The sequence below is a fragment of the Nematolebias whitei genome, chromosome 10 (genome assembly GCF_014905685.2).
Source record: "Nematolebias whitei isolate Nwh7 chromosome 10, NemWhi1, whole genome shotgun sequence".
NCBI classification, from domain to species: domain Eukaryota; kingdom Metazoa; phylum Chordata; class Actinopteri; order Cyprinodontiformes; family Rivulidae; genus Nematolebias; species Nematolebias whitei.
This window is the reverse complement of record NC_056507.1, coordinates 19178685-19190959: the sequence shown is the minus strand read 5'-3', so window position 1 is coordinate 19190959 and position 12275 is coordinate 19178685. Positions and strand designations below refer to the sequence as shown.

The 12275-nt window shown below is 41.0% G+C and overlaps 1 long non-coding RNA gene across 1 annotated transcript in view; it reads right to left on the bottom strand.

Annotated features, from left to right (window-relative positions):
* LOC119416228 overlaps positions 1–10239 on the bottom strand; it is a 36540-nt gene extending 26301 nt beyond the window's left edge. Inside the window, exon 1 of the long non-coding RNA XR_005187079.1 lies at positions 10026–10239. This is a non-coding gene — a long non-coding RNA (uncharacterized LOC119416228). The remainder of the gene's footprint in view (positions 1–10025) is intronic.
* Positions 10240–12275: the final 2036 nt, after the last annotated feature.

Below are 12275 nucleotides of genomic sequence, written 5' to 3'. Positions count from 1 at the left end.
GAAGCATTGCATCATTACTTTGTGTTTGTACTGAATGTACATTGTTTGGCTGTTATCTGTGGCAGATTAATAAATGACACTATTATTTCTAGCAGAGCAGTCTGGCTTTTATTCATTGTACCGACTCTTCTATTATCCTGCAACTTATTTAAAAGGGATTTCACAGAACAAGTGCTAAAACTTGAAGCCACTCCTTCTTCTTCTGGAAATAAAAACAAAAATGAAGTGTCTTCTTCAGAAGTTTTTGTATAGTTTCTTTCAGTATTTCTTGGTGCAGCTCCACCACAGGCAAGTGGGGGAACAGGTTGGTTCGAACAGGTTGGCTCGACTGCACAGTACAGTGTGAATGCAAACACAACAGCTCAAATGTAAACAAAGCGTTATGAATACTGGTCCCCAACCGAACAGTCTACCGGACTATCAGGTGTGAAAGCAACCTCACACCTCCCCAAACGAACCACACTTTCTAGGCAAACAGAGTTCGATTAAAGCGGACTAAACAGGGCTGGTGTGAATGCACCCTAAATCTGAACCATCTCCACATAACAGAGCCATTAGCACAAGCTGCTCTGCGAATGCTACGTGCCGTCCCAGCTGGAGAAGCAGGGAATGGAGGGAGCGGGTGTGTGGGAGAAAGAGAAGACGGCAAGCGGATTTTCAAGTATAACACTATATTGTTTATATCAATATAGTCTCCCTCTTATATAGCAAATGAAATTATCTCAATATTTTTAAAATATTGAAATATCACCCAGCCCGACTTCTCTTCACTGGCCATCTGTTAGATTTAAAATTAATTTTAAAATTTTAGTCTTGACTTTTGGAGTTTAAATGGACAGGTCCCCCAATACATCACTGAAATGTCGATCCCTTATTCTCCAGCCCGCACCCTTCGGTCTTCAGCACTGAACCTCCTAAAAAGGTCCCCAAGACCTGGTTTAAAACCCAGTGTGGCCCATCCGTTCAGGCTGTAGCACCCAGGCTGTGGAATGCCCTGCCCCTGTCTCTTCGTGTGGCTGTCTACGTTGAATCGTTTAAAAAGCAGCTCAAGACATTTTTATTCAGACAAACTTTTAAATGTTTTATTTTTATCAGCCATTCTTACAGGATTTTTTTTTAAACCAGATGTTCTTATTGTTTTTGTTTTATTTTAAGCCTGCATTTTGTAATTCTGTAAAGCACTTTGTGATTTTATCTATGAAAAGTGCTATATAAATAAGCTTACTTACCAAGACCGTTTAGAAATGCCTATCTAGTGATGGGCTGTCTGTATGTGATATTTTTTGATACATGCCCTAGACCTAGGGCTGGGTACCTTTCTAAAAAAATAAAAAATACAAATAAAATCTAAAAATAAAAAATAAATAAATTAAAAAAAAAATCTATCTGTACCGGTGTCGGTACCTTCACTTCGGTGTCGGTTCCTGGCCGGTTCTTTTTTCGGTACCAATTTTGCAATTACTCTTGATTATAACAAGAATGAAATTATGTTACACATTACAGTACAAACGTTGGTTACGTACTGTAATCCCAGATTCTATGAGTATAGACTTAGCCCTTTAAGGCTGTCGCTGATGGGTTTATCCCGGTATGCGAAGCATTGCACTGAAAAATTTAGTCCACGCCCACCTGCTGTGTGGGCCCCATCCGGTCCGTATAAATTATATTAAGAGCAGGTAATCGGCTCCCAAATGGCTTTTTCTTCAGCCATTTAGGAGCCAGTGAGGCCCGATGCTTAAAGGGCTACGCCTGTACTCATAGGATCTGGGGTTACAGTACGTAACCGACATTCTATTTCGTATAGGCTTTGCCCTTTAAGGCTGTCGCTGATGGGTTAAGGGCGAAGCGGATGTTGTCCTCGCCTCACTGGGTCCATTCGAACACCGTATGAAGCAGAAGCTTGCCTAAAAAACGTCTCGTCACTCAGCTCCACATGTGCGTAATTACGCATTGCAGAATTATGTGTGCCATGCAGACGCATGTTGTGTAACTATGCATTCTAAATGCATGAACGCCCCGGAAAACTTTCAACGGGGAGGGAAAAAAGCTGAAAAGAGCCATGAACCAACCAGTTTACGGCTGAACAGTATGAACAGATTAATAATAACAGGAGAGCTGATTATTAATCAAATGAACTGATTAGTGACAATAGAATCAAAATAACAATCACAACTTGTGACTGATAACATCTCGCACTGTAATGCATGCAGACAGATGCGAGTTAAATGGAGTTCCATGAAACAATATTCATTCTGTAAACACTAAGGACAGAATGCGTCATGGAACGAGCCGTCACATCACGTAGATAAAATTGAATGAATGAGCAGGGTGTTGACCACGCGGCCGCAGTGCAAATGTCCTGCATCGTCATACCATTATGCAAAGCAGTCGAAGATGTGATACCCCTGGTCGAGTGTGCTCTGAGGTTGACAGAAGGCTCTAAATCTGATGCTCTGTAGGCTTCAGAAAAAAAAGTGTCTCACACAGCCAGTATGACAAGCGCTGGGTGGATAACGGGCAACCTGCAGATGCATCTCTAGATCGCAAAAACAAATGTTGAATTTGACGCATTGCAACTGTGCGCGCTATGTAACACATCAACGCCCACACCGGACAGAGAAGATGGAAAGACGCGAGCTAGATGGAGCGATTGGAGGGTGGTTTGGACACGGCCACTGCTCTACTTGAATCATTTATAGAAGATGGTGTGTTTTCTAACTTTAAACATATTTTAAGTTACTCATCTCATCGGTTCTGAACATATTTTTAACTAACAAAAGAGGCTGACGCCATAATAGGACAACGTCTGTGCTGCAATGCTAAGCTAATTTGCATAAACGCTAACTGTCCTCCGGTCCCGTTTCTCACTGTATTCCATCCAGAACATTTTTCAGCGTGTGACGTTTCATCTCTAAACTCCACATTAAACCCTCCAAGCCTCCCGGCTTCTGTCCCTGCTCCATCAGCGGAGTCTACACCTGACAGAGCTCCATCACAGCCCAGCTGCACCTCACAGAGCAGCACAACGCTGCAGCCTTCTGTGCTCGGTAAGAACCGATGCAACATGTTCCATATCCCTTTATTTGTGCCGATAAAGGACTTGATTTTATTTTATTTTTAAAGTAAAAAAAATAAAAAGTTGAATAAATACTGAATTGGGATGAAATTATGTACACAGGGTCCCAGTTACACACAACAAAATGTAAAATAAATAACCAGTAATAAGATCTAAGAAATGAATTAAGAAAAATAAACTAAAAAACATCTACTAATAATACACTAAGCACTAATAGCAGTAAACAATCAAAACAATACGTCAAACAGCAACATGAACTAGAGTTTGTGCAGCCTTATGAATATATAACACTGAAGAATCACATGTTGCTGCTGATCCGTTTCATGTTGCTGCTGATCCGTTTCATGTTGCTGTGTTCATTCGTGCTCGTCTGTTCACACAGACTCATGTCCGTGCTGCTGTTCGGCGTATTGTGTTTATTGTTTTTATGCTATTAGAGCTTATCATATTTTTAGTTGACGTTTTTCTTAGTTCATATCTTAGATCTTATTACTGTTTTTCTTTTATATTTTATTGTTGGATGTAACTGGGACCCTGTGAACATAATTTTGATCCACCACTTGTACCACATGTGGTGCGAATGACAAATAATATCTGTATCTGTATAATACTTTCTGATTCATATATCCATTGTTATTATATCATTTTCATTATTTTTAAATCAATTTATTTTTCATTTTCTTATTTGATCAGTTTATTATTATTAAATATATCTATTATAGCTGTTAGCAGCACCTTTCTTTGTTTTATGCATTTATTCAAAAACAGTATATCTTGAATTAACCACCTTTTTCTTCTTTCTAGTCAAGAGAAAGAGAAAAGAGTCCAGTAAAAAAAAGTCTTATTTCATCACTGAATGAACATGAAGAACTGAACCGGACACAGCAGGAACAACACGTGCGTCTTCTTCTGGATGAAGCCCGTGAGACAAGGGACAGGCAATCATTAGTTGGATGCAGTATTTTTTATTTTTGTACATTTTTCCCTTGTTACTTTTCCTATTAAACAATTTTTTTCTTAAGTGGTGTCCTTTAACATTAAATTTCCTAAACACATTAAATTCATACTGGAAGTTGAGAAAAATTTCCAACTGCATTTGATCTTTAATTTATCCTAAGAAAAGATTACTAGAATCTGCTCAACTGTTATTATGTTATACATTTTTTGGTTTGCTGCTCCTTTCTTTAATGTGGGCAAATCTGAAACATTGTCACATGAACAAATGAGATAAAACTGGCTCTTCAAGTAAGTTACATCAGCTCTTTTTTATTTATTTTTTTTTTTTTAAACTGAAGGTTTTTAAGAAACAGCGTTAAATCTACTGTCAAACAAGAAGATTCTCTTTTGTCCTTGGGTTGTAGGCTGCACCTGACACAGGTTGGCTTGAGTGTGGTCTGGGTAAAATGAAATATGAAGCATCTGAAGTGAAACCAGGCAGCACGGTGGCGCAACTGGTAGAGCTGCTGCCTCTCAGCGAGCAGGTCCCTGGTTCAAACCCCGGTCCAGGGGCCTTTCTGGGTGGAGTTTGCATGTTCTCTCCGTGCATGCGTGGGTTTTCTCCGGGTGCTCCGGTTTCCTCCCACAGACCAAAAACATGCATGTTAGGCTGATTGGTAACTCTAAATTGTCCCTAGGTGTGAGTGAGAGAGTGAATGGTTGTTTGTCTCGTTTGTCTCTATGTGGCCCTGTGATGGACTTGCGACCCGTCCAGGGTGTACCCCGCCCCTCGCACAGTGATTGCTGGACATGGGCACCAGCGACCCCCGTGACCCAAAATGGAATAAACGGGTAAAGAAAATGGATGGATGGATGAAGTGAAACCTGCTCCCACTTGTCCAAAAAGTCTGGTCTCAAATGAGTCCTATGACGAGATAATGGCCCAAAACAAAAGCTAAAAACAAAATTTGTTCTTTAGAAATGCTCTTCTATGAGATCTGATCCATGAAAGGAGCTGAAACATGGAGTAGGGTTGACCTTTAAAATTTGAGACAGCTGAGGAAGTTAACCAGTAAACAGAAATACCTGCTCCAATTGCAGAAATCTTACAGAAACTGACGATCACTCATCTGTAGTGACTGCAAGTTGAACAAGAAAATGTGAAGTTAAAACATCCTTTGTCCCAAGGCCAGTTTAAGTATCATTAATATTTTTCTTTTTTTTATGAAATTGATTGTAACTTTTTTCACATTTTTCAACAACCAAAATGGAATTTTTTTTTAATGTTACGGCTAGGTATTAAAAAAAAACAAAAAAACTTAACATTTAGCCCTCCCCACTACCCAGTTATGTTGCTCTTATTTTGAAATTTAACCGGAAGTTCTGTGTTGAGAGGCGGAAAAAGAAGTCATGGAGACACCGCTAACGTCGAACCGAGACGCTGCCAGTGTTGAACCTGAGACGCCGCTAATGTCGAACCGGTTACCACCACAGACATAATATGCCTGTGGTTAACACAATCTGCCAATAACGCCTTGTTTTTAGACATAATGTGTCTGTGGTTACGGCATTTATCGTTCAGCCTTTTTTTTTTCCCATCGTCCAATCAGATGTGGCCGGCCAGACACGCCCATTTTTCTATTGTCAAATCAGATATGGTTTTTTTTTAACGGTGATTTCATTTTTTTTTTTTAAAGCTATAAAAAGATTGCTTTTTTGTCTGTTCTCCTCACACCAGGGTCAGAGGCTCCTGTGAAGAGAACATTAACATTATTTGTACAGTTTTTCTGAGGCTTTTTGTTTATATCGATATTGAATTATATTGTTAAGACCGAAATTAAGAAATATATCGTGATAAAAGTTTTGACCATATCGTCCAGCCCCATCTCAAAGCCCGAGAAGGAGCATAATGATGAAGAAGGTACTCGGTTCTTTTGTGGTACCGACCCAACTGTTTCGTTCGGTGTTGAGATTAAAACATGCCTCTTCGTTCGGTGTCAAGTTTCGGCGATTGGCTGTAACATGACACGTGGTTTCAGCACGCAGCCAGGTAAAACACAGATATATGGCAAACAGACATACGCGTTTACGCCCAGAGCTGTATAGAACTGCTGTATTGCCATTGGTCTATGGCGCTGGATACGCCTATAGACGGGGTTCATGTGTGCAGCGCATGTGTCGAACAGCTTCAATCTACGAGCGATAAGTTGCTCCGTGTTTGACTGGAAGAAGAGGACCGCAGCCTCCTCCTCCTCCTCTCAGCGTTAAAGTCAGCCTGTGAGTGTTAGAGCCTGAACGGCGTGATTAAAAATCTCCACGACCGGACTCTTCATTCAGCTGGTTATTTTACATTTGTTAGTGTTAATGCAGCTTAATACGTGCATTGCGGTGAGTTAAACTAGGATCCATGTAACACTACTTTTAATATATTATTGTGTAGCTTTATTTTATGGCTATGTAACTAGCTAAAAATCAAAAAGTTAACTAAAGACTGACAGTAACGGATGAAGCTTAGCTTGTAAAAATGTGCTCATCCATCCGGTCAGCTGGTTAAACAGTTCACCTGTTCACCATTTATGTTAATATCCTGATGCATGCTCAATAATCCAGGTAGAAAAATCTAAAAAATAAATAAATAAATAAATAAAATAAATCTATACCTCTGGACATTTATAAAAAAAAAAAAAAAAAAAGTGTAGAAACGTTTCGTCTTCCATCCGAAAGACTTCTTCAGTCTGAGATGCTGTATTCAGCTCAGTCTCTTAAATAGCACCTTCTTAGAGTGGATCAACCAGTTTGCTGCTGACAACCAAAACCAGCTGCTCACATGGTCAAGAAGGACCATCAGCCTAACAATGGATCGTTAGCACCCTGATGACTGTTTGCTATTCACAGGGGGCTGAGTGATACTAGCAATAACAGCATTGTACAAGGTGGACAGTTGAACACGGAGGCCTCCACCCCCGTTTAATGATGGAAGATTTATTTTCACAAAGATGGCCTCCTTTGAGAGAGGAGTAAAGGAGGACATCTTTGTGAAAATAAACCTTTCCAACATTTTTCAATCAAGTCACCTGCACAGTTGTTTTTTTTTTTGTGCTGAAACGTTTCGCCTTCAATCTGGAAGGCTTTATCAGTCAAGGAAACGACACAAAACTGATTCTTCCCACAACAGTCAACAAAGAAGGGGGCCAGCAACGGAGGAGGGGGTGTACCAAAGAGACCATCTTAGCACCAGCAAAACTGGTTTGTTCCACTTTGGAGTAAGCTGTTGGGGGAAGAATCAGTTTTGTTGTGGGTTTCCTTGACTGATAAAACCTTTCGGATCGAAGGCGAAATGTTTCAGCGCCAAAAAAAAAAAAAAAAAAAAAAAAAAATTAATACAAACTGTCCAGATGACCCGACTGCAAAATGTTGGATTGTATACCTAGATTATAGAGCATGGACTTTGCAGTTAAGCCTTTATCTCCCAGCCTAGATAATGTTTGAGCAATAACACAACCATGTTATTGTTGATGTTTTGTGTTCTAATGTCAGGGAGATGAGAAGAGCCCTAAACCTCAAGAGAACCACAGAAAAAAATTCAGGAAGAGACACGGAGGTGCAGAAGTCTGCCATCAACCCTAGCCTCAGTGAATCCAGTGACCTGGTGGTGGAATATGAGACAATACGCAAATGCTGTCAAACTTTGCAACCAGGTATCTGTGTGTGCAACAGCATCATCCACACCCTCAGAGCGAACATTTTCTACTGCTGGAGACACTATCAGCCAGGAGCAGGCTTGTTTGTGTCCAGAGAAAGCAGACATGTTGTTTCTGAAGATAAACTGCTAAGTGAAAAAGTCCTCAATGTATCGCAGTGAGCATTAGGACACTGACATGTCACTGGTTTGTAACTGTTCTTTTGAGATGAAAATTGTTTATTTTTATGTAAGAAAACTGCTTGGAATAGAAAAATACCAAAGTTAAAAAAATAAAACTCACGATTTGTACTGTAATGTGTAACACAATATTATTTTTGTTAGAATTAATATCAATTACAAAATCTGTACCGAAAAAAGAACCGTCCAGGAACCGAAGTGAAGGTACCGACACCAACACAGATTTTTTTAGAAAGGTACCCAGCCCTAGCGATCTGGCATCCATCAGGGCCATTCTCATAGAATCCACCACAGGAGGAGATGATTGCGGTGTCCAGTCCAGCAGCCTCAGATTTGCAGAGTTCGACCCGCGCCTCAGGCAGGAAACGCAATCGCACACGGGCCCAGTGTGATGATCAGACCCCGCCAACGGGACCAGACAGCACGCCACAGGATCTGTACAGCGCCAGGATCGGAGATGGAAATGTTGACCATCAGCTGGAGAGGATGATGCAAAGCTTCACCAGCCAGCCAGCGCGTTTTCCCCGGCGTCTGGAGCAATGTCTCCGGGGAGGCAGGTGTGCAGCACGCCGTGGGTAAACTGGAACGTCCGCCAGCAGCCGGGGGGGTGGGGGGGGTGGGGGTGGGGGTCGCCCATATTGCTCAAAATAAGTATGTTGGTGGCACAAAGTCGAAGAGCCAAAAGTTGTTGTCGTTCATATTCCAGCAGAGAGTTGATGTCACGGATGAGAAATGAAATAAATAAATACTAATACAGTCAGCAGAGGTGGATTGCAAGCCATGTACACAGGCACCATCTTGCCGGAAGTATGTACCCGGATTACAGAGTATGAACTTTGTTTTAAGACACTTTGACTGTCTTCCTCAGAGGAGTTAAGGGGAAGATGGCGGGCCCCAGAAATTTAGCACATTTAATATATGTTATACTATACTCAAGCGCAACACGTGAAATATATGCCTCAACAGGCTTGTTCAATACAAGGTGATTTTGAACGCGAGCCGACTGGCATCTTCTTTCAACGCAGAGGTCGGTCACGGCACCTGCATTCTGGCGTAGATTAACTGAGACCCAAAAATATATTCTATCAGTCATAGCGCAGAAATCATTATGCTATACTCTGGCGCCATTGATGTTGATAGATATGCCGTTGGTTCGCGCATGCGTGAAATATACGCCTGTAGTGCGCAAGTGCAAACACCTCAGCAGGAGCTTTTCACAACACAGTGGGGGGGTCCCCCACAAAAATCTCCACTCAGACCTGGGTTTAAAAACTACCGGATTCAGAGAGGGCGAGGGCAGGTGTCGTGTAAATGAACAGTCAAACTGCAGAGGAAAAGTTGTGGATTCACTCAAAATACACGTTGTGTAAACAGACACCTAAAACGTCTGAGTCATGAAACCTCAGGGCTCAAAATGAGTCCCACTCATTCATTCACCCTGAGCACAACAACAATGCAGCTGTCCAGTTCATGCAGTGGTTTCAAACTCATTTTTATACATTTGGCCACAAGTGGGCGCCAAAGGGAACTGTGTTGAAAACGTTATACCAGACTTACAGAAACAAGCTTCAGCCTTCAGAAAGATTTATTTGCCAGCCCATCATTACCTCAATCCTTGGTATTTTTGCTCAATTTTTTTAGAATACATTTCAAAAAATATATATAAAAACACAAATATTAAATAAAAAATTAAAAATATACATCACTCAGCTAGGTTTTTCTCACCCACCGCTCTTTGTCGCCAAGACATTAAAACAGTCACTTGAAAAATGCATTTTAAATTCTCAATCGTCTCTTCAAAATGTCCCCATCTTTTTCACAGAAAACGGGCACTTTCACACAAACAACTGGTAGCTGCGTTGCATGTCTGAAACACGCAGAATTACGACTTACAAAAATAAAATGTACAAAAAACAGAACGGCGCAAACGTTCAGCCCTTCTTGTGCAAGACACCGCTTCATCATGGCCGTGCTGACGTACTTCGAAGTAAAGGAGGGGGGAAAACATAACGTGGTTCACCGTTTGAAATTACAGCATCATTCTCAGCTGGAAAACCAGGGGACTCAAACCACCGTAAAACACAAACTGCAACCGAACGTGAAAAACACAGGCTACAATTAGCCGCTACTTACTTGCATACGAGGGCCGGCTTGGCATGACCATCCGTTTTTATCATAGGCATAGGTGCAATAAGTAATCCGTTCCCCGTCCTCAAACGTAGGTGTGGTTCACGCGCAAACAGCCTTGCTCATAATTTTGACCCTTCAATGATCTAGAAGCCGCGCTTCCTTTTCTTTTTCTGCCTTTGCTAGTTGCGAGAAAAACAGGAAAAACGAAGCTCTGCTGTTGTGGGCGGAGCTAAAAGACAACAGGCGGGGCTATAATATGGTGACGCCCCTCTGTGATCATTATAACTGGTTTCAGGTGTGGGGAAATTACTATAAAATCGTTTCAAAATCAGATATACTGTGAAAGACTGCACAAAGATTTTGGGACACCTGGCAGCCTTTTGTTTCATATGTTAAAAACATGAAAATACATAAATTAAGACGTTTATGTATGTATGTGTGGCTGATCTGGTGTGGGTGGGGTGGGAGAGTTCCTTTTTTAATTTTATCTGTTCTGTGTTGGTGTTAAAAAAAAAAAAAAAATGACCTTGATTTAAAAAATAATAATAATTTCATCATGTCAACCTTAATATAATCATGAGAAAATTGTGACTTCATTAAAGGCTTAAAGACATCATGAGACTAGTATATCCTGAAAGGTTAATTTTGTCAAACATTTCATATGTGTAAGTACATACACAAACACACACAATCAAACATACAAGGGCGTCAGAAGCATCTATAACGTGTGTGTGTGGGGGGGGGCACAATGATGTGTGTAGGTGTGTGTGTGCATGCGTGCGTGTGGGTGCGTGTGCGCGTAAAGAAGTGTAAAAAAAAAAAGCAGCATTTCACCTAGATTTCCTTTAATTCCACACATTCAAAGTATGTTTCTCATCAAGTTTGTGTAAATTCAGCTGTGGGTTTTAAACACATTTTAACTTTAATACACTTTTAACACACAGCCTCAGATCAGCACTATTTGTGTTTATAGAGAAATTAAAAAAAACATCACCACTAGACTTTTTTTTACTTGTGTTCAACACTACTCATCTAAATGATGTTTCTCATGAAGCTTGAGGACAATAAGGTGTAGGGTTTTAAAGACATTTCAACTTTAATGAACCTGAACACACAGCGTTTCTTACACCTGTAGCGTCTCTTACACCTGCAGCGTCTCTTACACCTGCAGCGTCTTACAGCGTCACAGTTACTGCTAAGCTAAGATGCTACAGACATACAGACATAGCTCCTCTCAAGCATCCTCCTAACTATGTATATATGTTTATGATCATTCCCCCCCCGGTCAACAACTGTCTGCACTAAGCTTACTAAACTGGCGAGCGAGCAACACAGAGGTGTCTCCATCTCCTCCACCTGTGCTCGTTTTCTGCCGAAGCAGGAGACTCGTCAGTCTGCTGCTTGCACACTTTTTGCTCTGTGCTGCGTAGAGTTGGAGGTAACCAGGAAAACCTGGAGTGGAGTTTTAGTGGCTTGAGTATTCTCCTATTCAAGTGGCATGGATTCGTTCACGAAGAAAGGGAAACTGCCCCACCTGAACTAGTTTCATAGTAAAAGTGTGTGGGGGTGGGGGTGGGGTGGGTTCAAATGAACGTTTTTTTTAGTGTGGGGGGAACATGTCCCCTTCACATATAATGGTTGTGACGCCTATGCAAACATATATATATATATATATATATATATATTCAGTGTCATTCAGGCTTAAAGACATCATGAGACTAGTATATCCTGAAAGATTAATTTTGTGTTGAACATTTCACATGTGTAAGTACATACACAGACACACACAAACAAACATACAAGGGTGTCAGAAGCATCCGTAATGTGTGTGTGTGTGTGTGGGGGGGCACAATAATGTGTGTAGGTGTCATTCTAAAAGGTGTCATTCAGTGTCAATCTTAAATTTTCTTCCAAGAAAGCTCAACACACTCTTTCCTTCCGTAATATTAAGAATATCAACCATGACATTATTTTGTCTCATATTAATAATACCTTCTTCACCTTCAATTCTTCTAACCCGGATGACCTTGTCACATTCTACAATAACAGCCTCACCAACATCCTTAACTCTGTTGCTCCTTTGAAAACCCGGTCTGTCTCCTTCTCCAACTCTGCACCCTGGTTTACTCCAGAACTTCAGTCTCTGAAATCCAAAGGTCGGAGGTTGGAACGACTCTATAAAAAATTCGGTTTCTCAATTCACAAGGAACTCTATAGCCCCTTATCCACAGGGCCTTTTGGGGCTCCTATGAA